The sequence below is a fragment of the Sapajus apella genome, unplaced genomic scaffold (genome assembly GCF_009761245.1).
Source record: "Sapajus apella isolate SASKATOON/1434 unplaced genomic scaffold, GSC_monkey_1.0 scaffold21, whole genome shotgun sequence".
Taxonomy (NCBI): domain Eukaryota; kingdom Metazoa; phylum Chordata; class Mammalia; order Primates; family Cebidae; genus Sapajus; species Sapajus apella.
In genome coordinates, this window is record NW_022436961.1 from 5,436,787 (window position 1) to 5,451,722 (window position 14,936).

The window sequence follows — 14,936 nt, forward strand, 5'->3', positions numbered from 1 at the left end:
CAGAGAAGATTGACATACAGTAGGTGGAAGGTTGGGGGTGCAAAAGGCTGCCATTGAGCTAGTCAGGGAATGATGAGTGATGGGTGAGAATATGTGTCCCCTGGGTGGAGTTGGGGAGGGAACAGGGAAAGTTGTGTGAGACTTTCTAGAAGGTGCAGTGGTTAGAACAGGCGTATTCATGTTGCTGTCAGTAACAGAACTGAAGGCAAGATCTGAGCTGGAGCACGGTCGAGACCCCAAGTGGGAGAGACTGTCTGCCCACAGGGAGTTTAAGGTCGGAAGGGGACAGGAAGTACAGGGATAAGTAACGCAAGGCAGACTGTTTAAACCATGCCATGGAGTTACAACCAAAGGTGGTGGGAATGCAGACAAAGAGGGGAGCAGAGAGCACCTGAGATGGGCTTGAGTTTGGAAGGGGAAAATGAGGGGCCTTCCAGGTGGAACAGCATGAGTGTTCAGAGGCAGCACATATATGGTGTACGGAGAATGGTTTCCCTGGTGAGTAGGAAGTTCTCAGAAGCAACACCTGGAAAAATTGGATTGAGTAAGCATATGGGAGGCTTAATGCCCTGCTAAGGAAACTATACTTAGGCCAGGTGTGGGTTATGCTTGTAATCCCAGTACTCTGGGAGGCTGAGGCAGGAGGGTTGCTTGAGCCAAGAAATTTGAGACCAGCCTGGGCAACATAGTGAGACCCTATGTCTACAAAAAATAGAAAAATGAGCCAGGTGTGGTGGCACATGCCTATAGTCCCATCTACTGTGGAGGCTGAGATAGGACGATCACTTTGAGCCTGGGAGGTGGAGCAACGTTGCAGTGAGCTACGATCATGCCACTTCACTCTAGCCTGGGTAACAGAGTGAGACTCTGTCTCAAAACAAACAAAGAAAACTAGACTTAAATGGGCAGATGCTGGGAAACTTGAAAAGTTTTGAGCAAGTAGTGACATGATCAGCTTTCAGAAAGTTAATTTGGCAGCTCAGTGTGGATGGCTGGGAGGAGAGAGAGGTACACCTGTGTTTGCGTCCTGCTCTGCCACCTGATGGCTGCATTATTTACTTCAACAAACTACTCAAACATGGTATACCAGTTTGCTCATCTGTAAAACAGGGATAAATAATAAAGGGCTATGTAAGGTGTTAGTAGTTGTTACCACTGCCACCACTACTGCCAGAAGGATGAGGTTGAAGGTTGTTTTGAGTGCCTAGCTAGAGGAAGCATGGGTACTGACCAGGATGGGGACTGGGAGATGATAAAGGAAGGAAATAGTAGTAAAGACACTACAGCAGTAGCATCTGTGGGTTTAAGTAGGTTGGGTGTCAGCTGTGGGCGACTGGAGACAAAGATGAGATGAAAGTGTAAAGGGAGTGTAGTCAGAGTGGGAGGTTTGAGGGGAGTGGAGATTTGAATCCGCCAATTGTATACAGCGGGAAAGGAGTCCAAGAACAGTGCGGACCTGGTTGAGATTTGAGAATGTGAATTTATGATGGACCCTAAAGTACTTTCTTTTTTTTTTCGTTAATTCGTTTTTCTTTTTTTTGCAGCCCAAGAAGGGAGGTGTGGATCTCGGGCCTGGCTGCTTGTGAGCCAGTCTGATGGGATGAGGATAAGGAACTTTAGGGCCAGGATGGCGGTGCTAGTAGAGGTGGGGGTCACGGAAGCTGCTGGGACAGGAACCAGAGGCAGGGTGGAGGCTGGAACCTGGAGGCTGAAGGTCTTAATGAGGACAAAGCACAGGCCCAGTGAAGAGAAGACAGGGAGTAGGAGAGGTGGATGCGGCTCTTAGGAGGCCATGTACCCGGGAAGACTGACATTAAGTGACCATTTAAAAAAAATCAACTTAATTGGCCAAGGCACAGTGGCTCACACCTGTAATGCCAGTACTTTGGAAGGCAGAGGCAAGAGGATCGCTTGAGCCCAGGAGTTTAAGATCAACCTGCGCCGGGCACAGTGACTCACGCCTATAATCCCAGCACTTTGGGAAGCTGAGGCGGGTGGATCACAAGGTCAAGAGATCAAGACCATCCTGGTCAATATGGTGAAATCTTGTCTCGACTAAAAATGCAAAAATTAGCTGGGGAGGGTGGTGCACACCTGTAGTCCCAGCTACTCGGGAGGCTGAAGCAGAAGAATTGCTTGAACCCAGGAGGCGGAGGTTGTGGTGAGCTGAGATCGCGCCATTGCACTCCAGCCTGGGTAATAAGAGTGAAAGTCCGTCTGAAAAAAAAAGGATCAACCGGGGCAGCATAGCAAGACCTCATCTCTACAAGAAATAAAAAAAAATAGCTGGATATGGCGGTACATGCTACTAGTCCCAGCTCTTTGGGAGGCTGAGGAAAGAGGATCACTTTAGCTCAGGAGTTTGAGGCTATAGTGAGTTGTGATTGCCCCACTGCATTCTAGCCTGGGTGACAGAGCAAGACCCTATCTCTAAAAAAAAGCTCTGTGTGTGTGTGTGTGTGTGTGTGTGTGTGTGTGTGTGTGTGTGTGTGTGTGGTTTTTTGCTTTTTGAGATAGAGTTTCGTTCTGTTGCCCATGTTGGAGTGCAGTGGCATGATCTTGGTTCACTGTAAACTCTGCCTCCTGGGTTCAAGCAATTCATCTGCCTCAGCCTCCTAAGTAGCTGAGATTAAAGGTGCCGGCCACTATGCCTGGCTAATTTCTATAGTTTTAGAAGACATGGGTTTTGCCATGTTGGCCAGGCTGGCCTTGAACTCCTGACCTCAAGTGGTCCACCCACCTTGTCCTCCCTAAGTGTTGGAACTATAGGTGTGAGCCACCAGACCTGGCCAAATCAACTTAATTTAGGTATAACTTAATACCCACTATAAAATGCAACTGTTTGAAGTGCATAGTTTGATGTGTTTTGATAAATGTCTACACCCCGTGTAACTATTACCCCAATCAAAAGATGAAACATTTTTATCATGCCCAAAAATTTCCCTCATGCGCCTTTGCAGTCAGGCCCCTATTTGTGGGGTCACCTGTATTTGGGTCATTAACAATTCTGGCTGTTATTAATATAACTACTGTGAACCTTAATGTGCAGGCCTGTGTGGGCACACATTTTCCTTGGACTGCCCTGGTTTTGATTTTGGCTCCCTACCTTACGGACTATTGGCTCTTGGGAAAGTTCTTTGTGCCTTTCTGTAAAATACATTGATAATGAATGTGTGCTCATAAGGTCATTGTGAATATCAGATGAGAATGTCTGCAGAGCTCTAGGGGAGACAGCACATGGCTAGGGGCATGTTGTTTCATGGGACACAGCAATGGAAAGCCGCTGCACTTGGAGAACAAGCCTCAGATCTCCGCTTGGTGGAGTAAGCACCCGTCTTAGCGTGAGTGTGGTGCTTTCACATAGCCTGTCTCTCATGAGCTTTGTGACAGAACAGAGAACTGCTGGGCCCCAGACGTCCTAGGGGGAGATCTGGCTTCATGCTTTGTAAGCTGTAAGGAACCTTGTCAATGTCAAGAATATTGCATAGTCTTGGGCCTGCTGATTATTAAATAATAATGTTGCTATTGTTTAAAAAAAAAAATCATAGGTTGAGCACAGTGGCTTATACCTTTAATCCCAGCACTTTGGGAGGCCCAGGCAGGAGGATTGATTGCATGAGCCCAGGAAGGAGTTCCAGACCAGCCTAAAATTTTTTTAAATTAGCTGGATAGGCTGGGCACAGTGGCTCACGCCTGTAATCCTAGCACTTTGGGAGGCCGAGTTGGGTGGATTGCCTGAGCTCAGGAGTTCGAGACCAGCCTGGGCCACATGGTGAAACCCCATCTCTGCTAAAATAAAAAAAAATTAGCTGAGCCTAGCAGCGTGTGCCTGTAATCCCAGATACTCAGGAGGCTGAGGCAGGGAATTGCTAGAACCTGGGATACACAGGTTGCAGTGAACTGAGATTGTGCTATTGCTGGGCAACCGAATGAGACTCCGTCTCTTAAAAAAAAAAAATTAGCTGGGTAACGTGGCACACATCGGCAGTCCTAGCTGTTCAGGAGGCTGAGATGGGAGAATTGCTTGAACCCAGGACTTGAGGCTGCAATGAGCTATGATCAAGCCACTGCACTGCAGCTTGGGTGACAGAGACCCTGTCTTTAAAAAAAGAAAAAACACATTACAATCTATATATAAATCTCTGTCCAAAAGGTGAGAGCAAACCACCCAAAACCCTGTTCATACTGAGTTTTCCCCATTTGAAAGGCCTTGCTGTGACTGTAATTGTGTGTGTGCGCGCGCCTGTGTGTGTGTCGGGAGCCCCTCCCCACCGAGCACGGTCTGCTGGTGCTCCTGAGGGATTGGGGAGGGCCTGGAGTTTCTGGCTGTCCTTGGAAAGTTGATTTAATAAGCGTTCCAGGAAAACCAGCCTCCCTCCCCTCTCCCTCTCCTTCCCCTTCTCTGATTTGGGATCTTACACAGCCCCAGCTTGTTGCAGATCAGGCTCTGAGAGTGGTGAGGGAGTTGTGTGGAAAGACTGAAGCCGGTTTCAGATGATAAGCACCAACTTTCTGAGCTTGAGGAGGGTGCATTTGTCTATCTTTTGCAGTAAGTCTCAGTGGGGAAAGCCAGTGCGTGAGTGCCACACTCCTTGCAGGGCCACTGCTGGCAGTTGGGGTGGGGGTCCTGCCCGCTTTTCAGCAGTACTGTGGGTTAAACACCCCAGACCCCCTGCACTTCCCCCTGTGCTCAGAAAACCTGCAGCTCATAAGCGATTTAATGGCTGGGTTTTACAGCTCCTCCCACCCACCCAGATTTGAAGGAGTCTGGTGGCCTGTTAGAGGGGGGACAGGTTGTACTTAATGGAAAAACCGCACATTTCCATTTCTGGCCTCAAGCCCCCTGGATGCCCTGTGTGCACCACAAAGCGGGGCTTTGTCTCTCTCTATTTTGCAGAAATCTGCACCTATGGGGGAGAGGCTGTGCGTGGTGCCGCAGCCACTGCCAAACCTCAGATCACAGGGCCCTTGCAGCTCCTGCATCCCTGGGCATCTGCAGCTGCCTTTGGCCCAAAGGGGTGTGCATTTCAGCCTAGCTGCAGGGAGAGTCTCAAATAGGCACTACATGTTCAGTAGTGGGACATCCTCTGTCCTGCCACCAGTCTTGCATCCACACTGGACTGTGGTCCATTGTCCCAAGGCTGCCCTGGGACACCGGCAGAACGCTCCCCTACTCCCACCCCATCTCCAGCAGAATTTCTTCTAGTGAAAAGAACTTGTTTGCTTCTCATTCACACTGGATGGTAAGAGGAGTTTCTTCATCCTCTGCTAGAAGGCGAATGGAATACCATGGAGTAAATGGTGGTATCAGATGACCCACTTGAGAACAAGGGTGGAGGATTTAGGCCTCTAGAAATCTGCAAGGTGCCAAGCTAACAGATTTCTCCAGAGGATCAGCTCTGTCCCACTTCCCCTGGAGAGGTGGCTCCAGTGCCTTGGAAGGGGTGTTTGCAAGTGTTTAGAGCCGGACAGGGAGGACCCAGCCCTCGGCCTGTGAGAGAATATGAGGACGCTCACGTGGCTGTCTTGACCAAGCTGGGGCGAGCGCAGCAAAGCCACTCCAAGGCTGTGTTCTTGGCTCCGGCTTCTGCATTGCTACACCATTAGCTTCACTGATTTTCCACTCTGTCTCTGCCAGGCCCACTCCCTGAAGTCAGGCAGGAGGAATTTCTCAGGGAAGAACAAATGGCTGTCCAGAGAACTCGCTGCCAGTGGGGGAAGGGAGGGCTCCCAAACAAAGACTCTGTCTAGTTTCCATCACCTGGTTTCTGTGACTACCTGGAGTCGGGTCAGCAGGAACTGGAGAGGCGGCGTCAGGGATTCTTTGGGAGCCCCTGGCCCCAGCCCAGTGGGGTGTTTGCTCTGGGCCAGGCAGAAGCAGTGAGTGATGGCCTGTGTCTGGGCGGTGATGGATAGCCCTGGGAGAAGCGAGTCCTGGGGAGTCATTATCCTAGAGGGCGAGGTCTGGGGTCAGGGAGCCCGACCAGCAGCTGGCCCTGTTTTCACAATGCCTCGTTCCTCCAGGGCCACTGGGGGCTCCAGCTCACCCTGTAGACACTACCTTTGCCTCTTTCTTCCTTTCCTGAAGCTTGGAAATGAGACAGCTGTTTCCCTGCTGACCGGGGAAGTCCAGCTGCTCTCATCCTCCTGGGCTCCTGAGTCCAGCTTGTTCACAGACTTGCAGGCACTGCCTTCTCCCCACCCACCCTACTCCCCAGCCCCACTGCACCCTAAGTGATGAAGCTGAAAGCTTGCTGCCCTACCTGGATCTCAAAGGCCTGGGCTAAATCCCAAACTGTTTCCTCCTAGGAGAAGCCTGCCGGAATCTGGGCCACTTCTGACCTTGGGTTTGCTCTCACTTCCAGCTGGTGGCAGCCAAGTAGCAGGGCCGATTGCCCGAACCCCTCCTCCCCGGTAGCGGGCCTGTTGCCTCTTAGCGTTGCCAGTGTGGCACCAAGAGACATTGAACTTCAGCCCTCAGAGTTCCCTCTCTTCCCCTGCTTCTTGGCTCACAACAATTCTTGCCTTTCCGCTTGCCAAACGAGGTGCCCACTGCCTTCATGTAAAGGATTTGTGCCCTGCAAACTAGGGGCTGTGGGATGACCTATCTATTTAGTTGGTTTCAGGTGCTGAGACAGATCCACCCCGGCAGAGCTTGAAACTCCACGCTCTCTCCTCTGTCACATGCTGTGGTGTGGCTGAGCCTCCCGGGATGGGTTGTGTAAAAGCAGGAGGATGGTGGAGTGGGGGCTGTGCCATTTGTGTTCCCAGGCCCTGGACATGGAGACACAGGGAGCCTGAAGTGGGGAGAGGGTCGAGTTTTGCAAAGACTGGACTTAGTGGTTTTAAGCTTGGGCAGGGAAAGAGGTCAGAAACGGCAACACTGAGGTTTCAAAGAGTTAACCAACACTGAACATTGAATTCAGAGCTTCGCCCTTCCTCGCTTTTCTGTAGGAGGAAAAACTAGCCCCTGGCTCATGGTGCATTCATTCACTGATTTTTTTCACTCATTCATTTATTCATTCATCCAGTCAAGCAAATCTCTTCGTTTTTCCGTAAATAACAACATATACGTTATACATTGTTTATCCTGGTCCCTTAGCTGTAAATGTCTGTTCCATTCCTTTTCTTCCTTTTGACTTTTTATAATTCCTGCTCAAATCTTAGTTTAAGGTTTAGCTTGGGTTTTGATTAAGGCTTAACTTAAGGGCTACCTTCCATTTGAAGCCTTCCCCTATCTCCAAATTAATCACCTCATTTTTTCTTTTCTATTATTTATTTATTTATTTATTGAGACATAGTCTTACTCTGTCGCCCAGGCTGGAGTACAGTGGCGCAGTCATGGCTCACTGCAGCCTCCGCCTCCCAGGTTCTAGTGATTCTCCTCCCTCTGCCTTCTGAGTAGCTGAGACTACAGGTGTGTGCCACATCGCCCTCACAATATATATAAAAAAATATATATATATATATATATATATTTGTAGAGACAGGGTTTCATCATCTTGGCCAGGCTGGTCTTGAACTTCAAGATATCTTAGAGAGTGGGTCTCACTCCATTGCCCAGGTTGGTTTCGAACTGTTGATGTCAAGCAACCTTCCAGCCTCAGCCCCCTAAAGTGTTGGGATTACAGGCGTGAGCCATTGCACCTGGCTTCTTTTTAAGTTACATTCTAACCCTTATTTTACTCTGCCTCACATTATGTGGAGTTTTTAATACATGTCTGTTTACTCCACTAGAGCAAAGTTCTGTATAGTCAGCGAGTATATCTTTATCTCTCTTTTTTAAAACATTAGTGTTTAGGCTGGGTGTGGTGGCTCATGACTGTAATCCCAGCACTTTGGGAGGCCCAGGCAGGTGGATCACCCGAGGTCAGGAGTTCAAGACCAGCCTGGCAAACATGGCAAAACCCCGTCTCTACTAAAAATATAAAAATTAGCTGGGCATGGTGGCAGGCACCTCTACTTGGGAGGCTGAGGCAGGAGAATGGCTTAACCTGGGAGACGGAGGTTGCAGTAAGCTGAGATTGCACCACTTCACTCCAGCTGAGGCAAAAGAGCGAAATTCCGTCTCAAAAAAAAAAAAAAAAATGGTGCTCGATATGTAGTCTGGGTTCATCTTTCAAAAGTTGGAAAATACAGACCTGAAAAGAAGAAAAGGAAAACTCCTATGTTTCTACCATGCAAAACTAATCACTGTTAATGGAATTTATTGTTTTAGACTTTTTTCTTGCATTTATATAAACCTGACTTTTTAGAATTGGGATTTATATTGTACTGTTTTGTAACTGATGTCAGCGTTTATAGCCATACAGAGAATATATTTCATAATGCTTAAGAACTACATAATATTCCGTTGTGTGGGTATAAAAAAATTATCCAGTTCTTTACATTTGGGCATTTAGGTACTTTTCAATACTTTGCATTCAATAGAACATACTCTTGCAAATAAAACCTGTCCGTGTATCCAAGGATGGTTACATTTTTTTTAAAGTTTTGATTATATCACTATACTAAATTGCTCCCAAAAGATTATACCAGTAGATGCCTTTTTTTTTTTGTTTTTTTTTTTTTTTTTTTTTGCTTATTTCTTTTTTTTTTTAAATTAACAAATACACTTTTAATTGATCTCAGATAAAAACTACTCAAGGAAGGTCAGTAATTGTTTTAGCCCCTAATCTGTTAGAGCTGTATGGTGAGCAGCCTTGAGTAGCTGGGTTAACTGGTTATTTTCCCAAATTCCCACCAACCATGGTATTAGAAAAAACAAGGCATTGTCTCCGTTTAGGATAAACACATGGCCTGGCAACCAAATCCAGTCTCTCACATCCCATATTTTTTCTTTAGCTCTTCCACTTTGTTGATGTAAGCTTTCATGGCATCTTCCTTGGTAGTCCCTTTCAGCTCATTCCAGGCATCCCACTTGGCCTTGCCCTTGAAGTCCAACATCCCGGGCCATTTTGTATTTATGTCGCCCACAGTCGCTTGTTTGTAGTGGCCATAGATGAAAAGCATCTCATCATCTCCTGGCTTGGTCTTAAGGTTCTTAACTTCTTCTGCAGCTTTCTCAAACTCAGCCTGAGACATCCTGGCCGGCTTGCAAGAACTCCACGGAGCCCGCGGAAAAGGCGAGGAGTAGGAAGCAATCGCCCAGTCTGAGCTGGCAGGCACCTCCAGAGGCGCGGTCTACTCCTTGCTTTTTTTTTTTGAGATGGAGTCTTGCTCTGTCGCCAGGCTGGAGTGCAGTGGCGCGATCTCAGCTAACTGCAACCTCTGCCTCCCGGTTTCAAGTGATTCTCCTGCCTCAGCCTCCCTGCAATTGGGACTACAGCTGCGTGCCACCACACCCAGCTAATCTTTGTATTTTTAGTAGAGTCAGGTTTTCATCATGTTGGCCAGGATGGTCATGATCTCTTGACCTTGTGATCTGCCTACCTCGGCCTTCCAAAGTGCTGGGATTGCAACCTTGAGCCACCGCGCCTGTCTGTAAGTGTCTTTTAAAATAATAATAAATACCAACCAGGCACCGTGGCTCACACCTGTAATCCCAGCACTTTGGGAGACAGAAGCAGGGAGAGCACTTGAGGTCAGGAGTTTGAGACCAGCCTTGGTAACATGGCAAAACCCCGTCTCTACTAAAAATACAAAAATTAGCCAGTCATGGTGGTGGCCACCTGTAGTCCCAGCTACTCAGGAGGCTGAGGCAGGAGAATCGTTTGAACCTGGGAAGTGGAGGTTGCAGTAAGCTGAGATTGCACCATTGCACTCCAATCTGGGCAACAGAGCAAGGCTCTGTCTCCAAAGTAATAATAATAATAAATATCATCACCACGCTCTGCATGCTTTACATTTTCCCATTTTTACGATGATTCCACAGACATAGGTTTTATGACCATAATCAGATGACTAAACTGAGGTTTGGGGGGTTAAGTAACCTATCTAAGTTTATATAGTGTGTGAGGGGTAGAACTAGGATTTAAACTCAGGTGGTTCTGACTACAGTATTTTTTTCCCCTGTATTGCACTATGTTTCTATATCAAATTGGGTTACCCCACAAAATCCGTGTGGACCAACTTCTGAATGTAAACATTGCTGACTCAGTCCCCTTTGTCTCCCAGGAGTCTGGTGTCCCCTTCCTTTGTTGGGTGTTGTGTGTGTGTGTGTGTGTGTGTGTTTGCAGTAATGTCTCTTGTGGCATTCTGTAGGGAGGTCACACAGTTACAGGTCTGTGAGCTGTCTTAATGAACAAGGTCCCTTAGCCTAGAATAATCAGTGGAACAAAATCCCCATTGATGCTGCCATTTTCACTGTTGCCAGAGACCTCCTACTTGGAGAAGGTCTAGGATGAGAGGTTTCCAGCATGCTAGATCCCACACCTGAGATTTCTTCATAAGTCACAGTTAGCCTAGAATGTATGGCATGGGTATTGCCTGGACACATAAACTAGATTGCTTCTAATATTGTTGTGGTCCGACAATGTCTGATGATGGAAGTAAACATATCAAAAGCTTTAGAGGCTGGGGCATTAACATTTTTTTGAGGTTACTAGTGGGTTTGTTTTGTTTGTTTTTTTGAGATGAAGTCTTGCTCTGTCGCCCAGGCTGGAGTGTAATGACTCTATCTTGGCTCACTGCAACCTCCACCTCCCAGGTTCAAGCAATTCTCCTGCCTAAGCCTCCTGAGTAGCTGGGATTATAGGCACATGCTACCACGCCCAATTAATTTTTGTATTTTTAGTAGAGGTGGGGTTTCACCACATTGGCCAGACTGGTCTTGATCTCCTGACCTCAGGTGATCTGCCCACTTCGGCCTCCCAAAGTTCTGGGATTACAGGCCTGAGCCACAGCACCAGGCCAGAAGTATATTTTTTAAATAAGAAGAGCCAGGCATGGCGGCTCACGCCTGTAATCCCAGAACTTTGGGAGGCCGAGGTGGGTAGGTAGAGTGAGCTCAGGAGACCCGCTTGGGCAACATGGCATAAACTCCTCTACTAAAAAAAAAAATAAATAAAATTAGCTGGATGTGGTGGTGGGTGCCTGTAGTCCCAGCTACTCAGTCCCAGGTGGTGGGAGGCTGAAGCAGGAGGATCACCCAAGCCTGAGAGGTAGAGGTTGCAGTGAGCTGAGATTGTGCCACTGCACTCCCGCCTGGGGAACAGAGTGAGATCCTGTCTCAAAGGTAAAAAATATAAATAATGAAGAAATGCAAAAACAGGAGGGAGTTCTGAAATTTTGTTTATCTTAGTGTTGAACAAATTAATGTTTTAAGCAAAAAATATATATATATATTACAACGCACTTGAGACAGGATTTCACTCACACTTGGGCTAGGCACAGAAGAGCTACAAAGTTTGTAAAGTGCCTGTTAAACCCGAGGTGTGTACTACCTGCAGTGCCCCGAGAGCAGAATGCAGATCTACTGAAAGTTGTTGGGGTTTTGTTCCAGTTCTGTTCATTGACTCTGTTACTTTGAGAGGAAAACATCAAAAGTCTTGGAGGCCCCACTGGAATGCTTGTATTCAGGGCCTAGGACAAATGCTATTCTCCACCCTCTCACCACAGGTTAGGTCCAGCACTGGCCAGTGTTAAAGACATATGCAAACACAATAAATGACTCATTTAAGAAGTGTCATCCAAAGATTACGTCAAATAAGCACAGAAAATCCAGGTTATGAGGACATCAGAAACCACAGGTGGGGGAAGGCGGGGGAAGGGATGAGAAATTAGTTAATTGGTAATTTTAAAGTAATAATAATTATTTTATTTTAAAATAATATATATACCCAATATATCCATGTAGCTCCTACATTTATACTAATTAAAAAATAATTTTTTTTAAGGCCAGGCATGGTGGCTCATGCCTATAATCCCAGCACTTTTCAAGGCCAAAGTGTGCAGATCGCTTGAGCCCAGGAGTTTGAGACCAGCCTGGGCAACATGGCAAAACCCTGACTCCACAAAAAATAGCTGAGTGTGTTGGTGGGCGCCTACAGTCCCAGTTGCTGGAAGACAGGGTGGAGAATCACCTGAGCCCAGGAGGTGGAGGCTGCAGTGAGCCATGATCGTGACAGTGCACTCCAGCCTAGGTGACAGAGTGAAACCCTGTCTCAAAAAATAATAATAATTTTTAAAAACCCACAGGTGATGGCTTTCTTTCCAAAGTGAAGGGACAGATTGATCATCATTTGTTGGGGCTACAACGTGTGTGTGTGTGTGCGCGCGCGCGTGCGTGTGTGTGTGTGTGTGTGTATCCCCGTTACGTATTATGTGCTCAATTAATACTTTTTTTTTTTTTTTGGAGACAGAGTCTCTCTCTGTTGCCAGGCTGGAGTGCAGTGGCGCAATCTCAGCTCACTGCAACCAACCTCCACCTCCTGGGTTCAAGCGATTCTCCTGCCTTAGCCTCCCGAGTAGCTGAGACTACAGGCATGCACCACCACACCCAGCTAATTTTTGTATTTTTAGTAGAGACGAGGTCTCACCATTTTGGCCAGGATGGTCTCGATCTCTTGACCTGGTGATCCACCCGCCTCAGCCTCCCAAAGTGCTGGGATTATAGGCGTGAGCTCCTGTAATTTACTTTTTGAATAAGTAAATTCACAGGTAAGTAACAATCCATTTTCCTTTTTTTTTTTAAAGATACCTAAAATTTCTATCTTTAAAAAGGAAATGCAAGGAAAAGAACCTTTTTCAAGAGGAAAGTAAGGAAGATAGGTGGGAAACTGTTATTTCTAGCATGTATTGAGTATCTCATGCAGTGGCCGCAGGTTTCCATGGCTCAGTGTCACCTGGAGGGGTTATGAAAATGCCCAAGCTTGACAGTTCTAACAAGTTCCAAGGAATGCTGATGCTACCAGTCCAGGGACCACACTTTGAGAATATCTGGTATCAATTAATTCTCATCCCGAGAAAGTCTGTCAGACACTATTTCCATTTAACAGTTTAGAAAACTGGCTGACAGAGGTAAAACAAGCAAAAACTTGCCAAGGTAAAATAGCTAATAAATGGTGGAGCCAAGTCTCGGGTTATCTAAGCTCTAATCCCTGTCCTGGGTGAGGAGGATGGAATGTCAGAATCTAGGAGAAGACAGACAAAATAGGTGGGAAAGGTGGGAGAGGGCTGAGTCCCTTTGCCTTGGAGGCATGAGGGAGGAGAAGAAGGAGTGGCACAGGGAAGAGATCTAAGAGCTTTCCTAGGAAGGAACGGCACCCTTTTCCTGGAGGGCTGTCCTGCTCTGCCACAGCTTCTGGTCAATTATCGCTGCCTTTAGAATGCTGATCAGTGCTCCAGCCCTTCAGAAGTGTCCTTTCTCACATTGAGAAAACTCAGCTCCTCTGTTGTCAAACTACAGAGTTTACTTTTGGAATTAAGGTTTATTTTCCTTAGGTTTTAGGAATTAGCTTTTGAACCTTAGAAGAATCAGATTCCTTTGCTAACTACTGAATGAAGTTCTCCCTTAGGCATTCAAAACTTGGGTTGTCATGATTTCAAGTGTCAATTGTGGCCGGCCACGGTGGCTCACCTGTAATCCCAGCACTTTGGGAGGCCGAGGCAGGCGGATCACCTGAGGTCAGGCATTCAAGACCAGCCTGGCAAACACAATGAGTGTCTCTACTAAAAATATACCTTTTAAAAAATTAGCCAGGCGTGGTGGCAGGCGCCTGTACTTCCAGATACTCCAGAGGCTGAGACAGGAGAATCACTTGAACTCAGGAGGCCGCAGTTGCAGTGAGCTGAGATTGTACCACTGCACTCCAGCCTGGGCGACAGAGTGAGACTCCATCCCCCCAAAAAAGGAAGTGTCAATTGCATATGCTATGTGCAATCACGACTACGAATGCCTGACATGCACTTGAAGGTGATGTTTATTTTACAATTTTAGCCCTTGTTCATTACCCCCAAACTCCCAATGCATTTAAAAAATTTACCTAGTCGTTCTGGGGTAATATATTGTGACCATCAAAAGATGACACTAAAGCGAATCCTCCAAGTATAGCTGGGCTTTCTGCCAGTCTTAGATTCTCGAGAAGCACTCCAAGCCAGGGAGAAAGGATGAAGAGGAGAAGCATTTATTGAAGGTGCCGGTGGCCAGAGCCCTGAGACCAACACAGAATCTTTTATTCTGAAGGATAGTTCAGTTGAGGGCTCTTCACTTCCCTCACATCCAAGGGAGCTCTGTGCTCACGGTGGGCACAGGAAGGGATGTCAGTAAGCAATACCCGCTATCATCTCACAAGACCCAGTTGAAACAGGGGACATTGGTTAGGGCTGGAAGGGACACAGCCAGTCAGCCTTCTCATTTCACAGTGGAGGAAACCGAGGCCTGAGAGGGGAGGTGACTTGCCTGAGGTCACACAGTAAGTGATCAGCTGTCACTGGTTTCTTCAGGTGCTCTCTCTGGTGGTACCCAGCCAGTGACATCACCTGTGGCTCAAGATGAGTTTGGGACTAAATGGTTTTACAAGGACCTCAAAGTATATTCTCTCTCTTCTAGTAGGACGTGGAGAATAGCGACTTTGCCGAGAGTAAGGCTCTTTCCCCAGGATTGTTCTAGAGCCCCAGGTCACTGGAGCCCTAAGCATAGATACTAGGCTTTAGCTTCCTGGCTACCACAGAGCCACACCTTCTCAGGTAGAAAAACCCGAAACTGACTGGGCACCGTGGCTCACGCCTATAATCCCAGCACTTCAGAAGGCCCAGGTGGGCAGATCATCTGAGGTCAGGAGTTCAAGATCAGCCTGGCCAACATGGTAAACCTTGTCTCTACAAAAAAAATTAGGCATAGTGGCACCTTCCTGTACTCCCAGCTACTTGGGGGGCTGAGGTGGGAGGATCACTTAACCCAGGGAGGTGGAGGCTGCAGTAAAATGAAATTGTGCCACTGTTCTTCAGCCTGCATTACAGAGTGAGACTCTGTCTCAAAACAAAAAAATCCCCGA

At 47.2% G+C, this 14,936-nt stretch overlaps 1 protein-coding gene and 1 pseudogene across 18 annotated transcripts in view; one reads left to right on the forward strand and one right to left on the reverse strand.

Annotated features, from left to right (window-relative positions):
• The window catches only part of FGFR1 (fibroblast growth factor receptor 1), a 60,691-nt gene that overhangs the window by 12,688 nt on the left and 33,067 nt on the right, over positions 1 to 14,936 (forward strand). The window lies entirely within an intron of this gene.
• Positions 8,582 to 9,191, reverse strand: LOC116558321 (annotated as a pseudogene). Its single transcript, XR_004271955.1, has one exon. The product of XR_004271955.1 is annotated as an acyl-CoA-binding protein pseudogene (transcript).